The 7539-nt window shown below is 38.5% G+C and overlaps 1 protein-coding gene across 3 annotated transcripts in view; it reads right to left on the bottom strand.

Moving 5' to 3' along the window:
- Window positions 1–6090, bottom strand: part of phactr4a (phosphatase and actin regulator 4a) — a 32198-nt gene extending 26108 nt beyond the window's left edge. Inside the window, exons 1-3 of one of the 3 annotated variants that reach the window (XM_056399438.1) lie at window positions 5769–6090; window positions 4791–4884; window positions 1677–1797 (exon numbers count right to left, since the gene is read on the bottom strand). The gene's annotated coding sequence lies outside the window, so the exon portion shown is untranslated. The remainder of the gene's footprint in view (window positions 1–1676; window positions 1798–4790; window positions 4885–5768) is intronic. The other 2 variants (XM_056399437.1, XM_056399439.1) reach the window with 2 other exon arrangements.
- Between the last annotated feature and the right edge of the window lie 1449 nt (window positions 6091–7539).

Raw genomic sequence — 7539 nt, forward strand, 5'->3', positions numbered from 1 at the left:
CTCATTCAGTTTTCCTTTTTTAAGTTATCAGCCAGTAGCAGTGTCCAGGAGAACAGGGATACATCATTTCCCACGGCACTAAAGAATGAAATACATACTCTTAAATAATAGACTCTTCAAAAATTAAAGTCCTTTGGTTTGAACAAAACACGCACTCGATGGGGTGGTAAATATGAGTGTGCTGTGTGCAGTTTGGTTTTATAAACCATCTTACGTGACGTGACGTGTAAAGCTCAAAGATGGGACAAAAAGCTTAACTGTGGTTGAGCTATACCTGAGAGAGTGAAAAACACACAATCAAACATGTATACAAACAAATAACAATATGGAAACATGGTAGTTAGTAATAACTGCAACTGTGTGATACAATGAGACATCAAGTAATGGAGTACTTTTCCTCTGAGATCTTGTTTGGCTCTTTCAAATCACTCTCATTTAGCAGTTTATTGGGTAAACCTCGCAGCTGAACTGTACTGCACTTATACCGACAGGTGTAACATATAATATACAAGTGTAAGCAGAGACTTATCTACAAATTTTGTGACTAAGTTAGATATGAGTAGTTAACAAGGACCCGTGCTAATTGACAATTAATGTAAAACACTCATCTCAGAGGCGTTACCAGATGAGCACGACTTATTTTCAGTTTTCATAACGGAGGCCTACATAAGTCTGATCCAAGTTACCGTGGCAACAAGACTGCATGCTTGATGTCTCAGGGCCGTGTTTCGAAGTCATTAACGAGCGCTTCTTAAAGCACACTTGACTTTGTTTGACCTCATTAGCTCTTTAAAAACAGTTCAATCCTGGTTTACTTTGTTAGTTTAATTCAAGACAGACTTTGCGCAATAAGCTCTGCCTGTCTGAGCTACCTTTACGAAACACGCCGCTGGTACGGAGCTCCACAAAGCACCAACAATGGAGATACCACTTGCTATAAAATCTGTTGATGAAGCCCAGCTAAAAGTCGCAATGCATGCATCTATCTATCTATATATCTATCTATATATATATATTTGTTTTTTAATTTAAAAAAGTAAACCAGTCAGGTTTCTTCTGCATTAGTGACAGCACTGTTCAGCAGTAGTCAATAAGTCATAACATGGCATGGTTTCCGCTATATACGTTTTGTAGCGGCAGCCTGTCTGTAAAGGGGCGGATACAGCAAGTGAAGACACGTCGTGACACCTGGAAGAGCAAAAAAACGAGAAGACAGAGAAAGGTAGATAGATATAGCTAGTCGCCATGTTTCAGGACAGAGCTCACTTCAACGAAACAATCTGTGTCATTTCTCCTACAGACCTTCACACCAACTATTCAAATGATAACCCTGCCTGTAATTGGTCAAAGTCGGTAGGTGCGGCTACATCCTGACGCTTGGCAGGGGAGGTTGCACACATCAGTATCAGGCTGCACTTTGGAATGTCAAAAGTCCCTCGACAACAATCTGGTTAAACCCAACCTTTGTGAATAAATAGTCTGCACAATGTGTACACTGCAGAATAAATAGGAGAGTGTAGCCTGACAGGCAAAGACATCACCTTCGTATTAGATGGACTAGACCGGATTCTTATGATGATTTGATGAAGCACAACAGGTTCTCTATGAATTCAGCTTTCAAATGAAGTCGTGATCAAAGAAAAATACTATAGGCTCATTTATTCAGCTTAACTTACTTCTACTGAAGGATCTCCCCAGTGCCGTCCTTGCGGTTTAGCTGTGACTTCTTGTTCCAGCAGGACAACTTAGCAGCAAAGTGATTACGGCGCTCCGTTTGCCAGGACACAGTCATCACCACTGACAAAAATACCAAGAAGTTGTCATAAGACTTAAACTAGTCCATTAAATCTCAAACTACAAAACCAACTCTGCCTTGAACTTTTAAAATCAGGTAGTAATAGCTTTTTTCCTTTTGTTTTTTTGAACAGTGGACAACCCTCTGCCTAATCAGCTTTGGTTCAGTCCCAACCTGTTTGACAAGTGTTGGTATATGATGTACACACAGCACATGTGAAACAGCTGCATGGAGGATTACATGTCTGGACTGTACCACACTTCAAATGATCCACTGAAAACACTAATGTCCACTTCTCTAGTGTGCAAGCTACTGCTGCATATCTGCCTCGGGTTATCAAAGTAACATTTATAAACAACCCATCATGTACAGCGCAGACGGTTCAGAGAAATGCACACAAGGCTTAGAAAAATTAATTAACGCAGTTAAATCAGGAGACTGAGCTCCTGGAATAATAAAAAAAATTTGCTAACACTGTATGTAACAAAAAGCAAAAAAACAAAAACAAAGTATGAACGCTCTAATCGGCCTGCAATCGTATTATTACTGGTTTCACCTGGAAATAAATAGGTAAATAGGATGACTGTGTAAATTACTGACTTTGCATTTATTTCCAATAAATATCACCACTTATAGTCAACAGTAACAGACTATATCACAGTTACTGCATGCCCAGCACAGTCATTGTTGACAATGTATTTCTCCCTTGATATCAAAGTCATAAAAGACTCATTACTAAACACACAAAACAACTATTAAATCTGAGCTATTAACAATCATAGCCCCATTTGATTTGGTTTATGGTCTTGTCAGTTAAGAGAAGGCTTAATCCATTTATTATTCACCGTTTCCAACCTGCCCATAAGAGAGAGAAGTCGATACACACTTGAACTCACAAATAATTTACTAGATCAAGTTCAGCACCACTGCAACTCTATTCTGTTCTCGAATATCCTCCCGGGTGCACCGGGCCCAACGCGAGCTTCAGCTCAGAGGGGCAACAATTAGCAGGTGCAGGCTGGCAGCAAAGCAAACACAGAGGTGAGTTAATGTGCACCGCTTTGTGAGCATACAAAATCCCCATATTGAAATGCTTGAAGCCCTCGGGAGACCACAGGAACATGTACAAACACACAGGTTCCCGCCCAGTCCTGCCATTATCTTACAGAGTAGCCAGAGGTCGGAGAGGTTAACAGCCTGGTCTCTGAGTTAACTTACGTCCGGTTTTCACTCATTCTCAGCATTAGAAAGAGAATGACTTAGAGAGCAGTAAGCAAAATGGCAGCTCGATTTTCCGGTTTAGTAACAGGATCCAGCAGCGGTATTTCATCACTTTCACACGGGAGTGAGTGTACACCTTTATATTTCTTATGGAGGTGAGGCTTCAGACCTGTTTACACAATAAGGTTGCAATACCTTGAGTAATGTGTGAACTATTTAGGACATCTTATGACTGACATTTCAGTGTGAATACATTCTGAAAAATGTCAATTCATTCTGTAATGTTAGATGTTCATGTTCGTAGCAGAACAAATACAAAGAGACTACTGAATAATTACATTGCAAAGGTTTTCTAATCGCATAAATGTACATATTCCTTAATCATGCAACAACTGAGCCAATCACAATCAGAGAAGATGGCGTTATATTATTATGTATATTATTATTATTTATGCATCTGATTTCCACAATAATGATTGATCTAGATTTTCAAAGATGAGTGCATATTGAACCAACTACTGCATTAAAAATCAGATAACTAGTAACAGAGCCGTGGTAACCAGAGTATAATTCACTCTCATAAATCAAAGCTCACTTTGGAAAGCCACAGAAAAGATTTCACCACTGTCAACTGCTAATTGGATAAGCTTACTGCCAAGCATGCTGCTTGTCATTAAAATAAAACATAGGAAAATGCATCTCATATAAGACTGCAACCACAGACTACAAATTAAGTGTTTCTTCACACAAATATATCCAAGACCTTCGTAGCAGTGTTAGCGATCCATATTGTGAACAAACCTTGTTAATGTACATTTTACTCAGTTCTAATGGAATGGATGTGCGGTTTTATGATAACTTATTATGTTGCCTTAGCAAAGAAAAAAAACAACTCCTGAGAATGCTGCATGATGAAAGACACTGTCAGAGCTACTTCATACTCTCACTCCATTCAAAAGTCAATGTTTAAAACTCAGCTGGGCCCTTTATGCACTACGAGGTAATGCATAAATTTTACACAATCCTGTTTGTTCAGTGTAAGCTCCCAATTAGCTCATTAAGAACTCCCAGTTCATCGGATAAAGGGCCAGAGTTCTGCAAAGCTGAGAGGAGTACAATCAGCCATTGTGCCAAGTTTCATTCTGCAGACTTAGCAATCACTAAATAAAGAGCCAAGATGGAGTTTGTTTGGGAGCGAGCTGCATGGATCTCAATGAGCCACTGTCAACAGCTTGCTGATAATGGCACACACACATCTGATTATGTAAGACACACACAGACCCCCAAGATTCAAATGCTCAAACAACTTCATCTGAATACATCTCTGTTCTCTATTTATTTCTATACTAACAACGAGAGCAGCTTGTTTTTTTATCAGATTCTGCCACTTGTACAGTTTGTTTCCAAAATCAAAACTGACTCTAGCGCCTAAGGACTCTGCAAAATGCAGTTTTAGAAATATTTAATCTGCATCTAGATTGAGATAATATGTGCCTAACTTCCTACCAAATGCTAAATGTTAAATGTTTTGAGACATACTCCTTACCATCAGCCAAACTGAACCGCAAACATTCCCTCTCTGGGTACAAAATTACCTCCAGACAAACAATTGGTTATCTGCCAAAGAAGGCACTTCTGTAAACAAGATTACAGTTACATGCCACAGTCTGTGTTCATTTCCCACCATTTGAATGCTCTGAAAAATCAATGCCAGTCCCCTGCAACATGCCCCACCACCATCAAACCCTCAACTTCATTCCACATTGCAACCCACCTTTATGTATTCAGATTGAGCTGATATTTGCCACCATCTCTTCTGCTTGACACGCGAGGCGAAATCCTTGTGAGATGCAACAATCCACGACTATCTGCACACAAAGCACAATAAAAATGAATGACCCGATTACAATGCCGCCTATCTGGAACAAATACAATAAGCTGCAGCTCCTTTTGTTTTCTCTCCTCTAACAGTCTGTGTTGTCACTATAGGGCGTAATACTGCTTTGAGGCAGCACTAAAAGCACTGGGTGCCTGTTGGAACAAGTAGACGGGCCTGTGAATGGAATGCAGAGGAACGTTTCACAGAGAGTTAAGTTGCTTCAAATAATTTACACCTGAAGCCTCCCTTCAGTCACTGTAATATAATGCTACAGCTGCCATGCAAAAGTCCCAGGGCTCAGTAAAACCTCATAGGCAAATATACTGAATTGAAGAATTTCAAATATACAACACAAATATATATATATATATATATATATATATATAAAGTCATAGGTTTTAACATTCTCACAGTGGTTAAGAATAACACTGAGATAGCCAAAACAGTCATAATAAGTCATAAATAAGGCTCTGTTCTTCAGGATTGCCCTTTTGCTACTAGCAATACACGGGCTGTAACAAGCCAACATCAGACAGGTACATAACAGAGGACAACCCGAGGCTAACTGTATAAAGTTAGACATACTGTAACACAGTCTGAGCACCGTCTGTTACTCTGTTCTTTTCGGTCTTCCTGTTCATTCCGCCTTTCTAATTTGACCAACTAATTTGTAAGCTAAAGATAGAAACGCATTACAAACAGTGCTGGCATAATGCTAATCCTTGGCTGATGCTAGCTAAAAGCAGAGTCGGCAACAGGTGGCTACTGTCCCTGTACTGTAGCATTAGCTTTGTTAGCAACCGTAAATTAGCTCGCACTTGTCGCTCTAGCTCAAACAGACGGATGTATTAAAAGTGCAAAAAGGCGACTCACCTGTACTTGTAACCGCTCAACTTGTGAGATAGTGTATCCAAAAGGAAGGAGACGTTTTTCCCCCGTATTTCGTTGACCCCTGATTACTTTTGACACTTGTCGCTGCTGTCCATCACTGGGAGAAAGCAAGGCGGAACTAGCTTCACTAACTACCTTTTGACCCAAATAAAGTCATAAAAGTAACTTTCTGACGTAAGCGGAAGAAACAAAGCGCACGAGCATCGCCTCACTTTTACACCAAACGCCAGGAGAGAAGTTAAAATCTTCTATTTGAAACTTCTTTCCTGACACTTTAGTTTCAAAAAGGTGTTTGCACATTAACTCGCTTGGGAAGATTAAATACTCTCACGCATGCGCACTTTTCCTGCGAGGTTGCTCCCCCAACAGCAAAAATCTGAACACACGCAAACCGCAGGTACCACGTGACCACGTGAGCTGACATGCATGAAGCTGAAGCGTTTCATGGTTACGGTTGGGCAGAGTTTGTTGACGGTGGTTAGAGGTAAGGAAAGGGTGGTTACATGATTTACAGTCGGGCAGTGCCATGGTATCACTGTTTGAAATGATTGGTTGACGTTTTCCAATGCAAAATTATACAAAATATGTCATTTAGAAATATATATATTTATGATAAATAGATTTTTTAAGTTAGTTGTCTTATTAGATAGATAGATAGATAGATAGATAGATAGATAGATAGATAGATTCAAAAAATTAATTGACGATAAATAAATAACCATAACTAGAATATACTATATGCTGAATATAGACTGCACAATGATACATAAACTCTAATTCACTGTACATCAGTGCATCAAAAAGCTGTACAGTAAGGTGCACGATTGCACATGGATGTGACACAGAATTAACTGTGCATTGTATGTATTGTAACAATAAGCACAATGTAAATACACAGGCAACAGTATATACAGACAGTCCTAGATAAATTATCAACAGATGAATCTAAAATGTAACAGATGTGATGGAGAATGTAATCTGGGTGTCTTCCTTCAGGCAGAGAAGAGTCTTTGTAGTGCAACAGCATCATTAATAATCATAAATAAAATATATTTAGGATTATAATATCAATAATATAATATCAACCATCATATTTCCTATTTACACACGAGCACAGCCTTAATGAGAGTGACACACTTTCATTAGACATAATGCTTGTACTGTATGTGTGACAAATAAAACCCTTGTACATGAATATTCTATACGGATACATCCCTTGTAGAAAACATGTCTTGAAAACTATTTGTTGAACAGCTTTTGAATACAGATAGATGGTCATATATTAACATATATTTCTCAACTGCTGTGCGTTTGATCTGTCAGTTCTGGAGGTCCAATTTAATTGCATTTGACTGCAGCAAATCCTGACAGGATGTTGACATTATTAAGGAAGATGCTTGGGTGTATAATATGAATGTACACTAACCCTTCTTCTGTGGGGATGTTGATTGAAAAGGGAGAAATATTGTATTAGTCATAGTAAGAGATGTTCTTTTTTTACTTTTTACATTGCAGTGAAACGTGAACTAGGTAGGTTTAAGGTTCAATATTTTTTGAAAGGCGAAAGACTGAAGATAAATAATAAAAAAATAAACGCTGACATGGACAAAGATTTGTCTTTTTTATAGATTTTTTTATATGCAAATTCACATTTAAAAAAAATAAATGGACTGACTTATTATTATTAATTATTATTGTTATTGCAGGTACACTGCACATTATAAGTTGCACCCATCTGCTCTCTTTGAAATCT

Source organism: Seriola aureovittata, chromosome 16, assembly GCF_021018895.1.
Source record: "Seriola aureovittata isolate HTS-2021-v1 ecotype China chromosome 16, ASM2101889v1, whole genome shotgun sequence".
Taxonomy (NCBI): Eukaryota; Metazoa; Chordata; class Actinopteri; order Carangiformes; family Carangidae; genus Seriola; species Seriola aureovittata.